The sequence below is a fragment of the Choloepus didactylus genome, chromosome 3, assembly GCF_015220235.1.
Source record: "Choloepus didactylus isolate mChoDid1 chromosome 3, mChoDid1.pri, whole genome shotgun sequence".
Taxonomy (NCBI): domain Eukaryota; kingdom Metazoa; phylum Chordata; class Mammalia; order Pilosa; family Megalonychidae; genus Choloepus; species Choloepus didactylus.
This window is the reverse complement of record NC_051309.1, coordinates 88881862-88883053: the sequence shown is the minus strand read 5'-3', so window position 1 is coordinate 88883053 and position 1192 is coordinate 88881862.

The following is a 1192-nucleotide window of genomic DNA, read 5'->3' as shown; positions in this document are numbered from 1 at the left end:
TGTTTCTTAAGTTTTAAATTCAGCATACTAAATAGTTTACTTTTTTTTTTTTTTACATTGATAATAGCAGGAGAGTTTTTAATGTTTTGACGTAAATTTTTAAAAGTCAAGAACAACCATAAATATACAAGTTAAGTTTGTGTAGTCAAAACTTAGGACTGGACTGCCCACACTTAAAACAATCTAGAGAAGCTTCACATAAATACATCATGTCTAGAAACAGCTAAGTTTATCCTTACAGTAATCAGTAAATCAACATCTACTTTTCATATTACCTTTGTGTGCTATTAACTCAAAGTTTCTGAATAAAAATTTGTAATACTGAATATTGGACTTGGGTATTAATCCATTTGTAGGCAAAATCGTAGAGTAGGAGGTGAGAAACTTTCTGTAAAGGACCATATAGTAAATATTTTAGGCTTTGCAGGCCATGTGGTCTGTTGGCAATTGCTCAGCTCTGCCAGTTGTAGCAGAAAAGCAGCTGTAAACAATAGTAAACCATTGTGTGTGGCTGTGCTCCAATAAAACTACGTAAGTTTGAATTTCATCTAATATTCATGTCCCAAAATACAGGCCACTGACCCCTACCCTTAAGGAAATGGTGGTGGTGATGGGGGGGGATTGGGATTGCATGTAGTTTGCTGACTCTTGGAATAGAAACATGCAGTTGAACTGTAAGATTGTATTAAGTGGTATGAGGGAATGTAACCACTGCTTTTTGATTTGGGGCAACGTTCTAATAAACCCCACCTTCAGATAACAGCAGGTGGTGTTTGGAGGATAGGACAGTTAACAAGTAGAAGGCCTTTTAAAACACGAGAAATTAATCAGCATAGTGGGCTAGTAATCTGCTTGAGCTGGTCTGTTGCAATCCTACAGAAATAAAACTTTTTAAATTGAAGGGCACATTATGTGGAAGACAGTATTGGGAAGCGTGCATTAAAGGTACAAAAGTGTTCCTACCCTCTAGTACTTACACAGGAGTGTTTGCCGTATTTAACTTATCTGTACAAGAAAGACATTCTGGTGACGGCTACTAGAAAACGCTTTAGGAAAGAGTCGGTTTTTAATGAAGGGATCATAGAAAACTGGTCTAGAAATAGAAGTCCTGGGTTGGATCTAAGTGCCATTTCAGCAACTCATTTACTTGTGGCTTGCTTTGCTGTAAAATTCCACCTAAGCTTTATCAGAA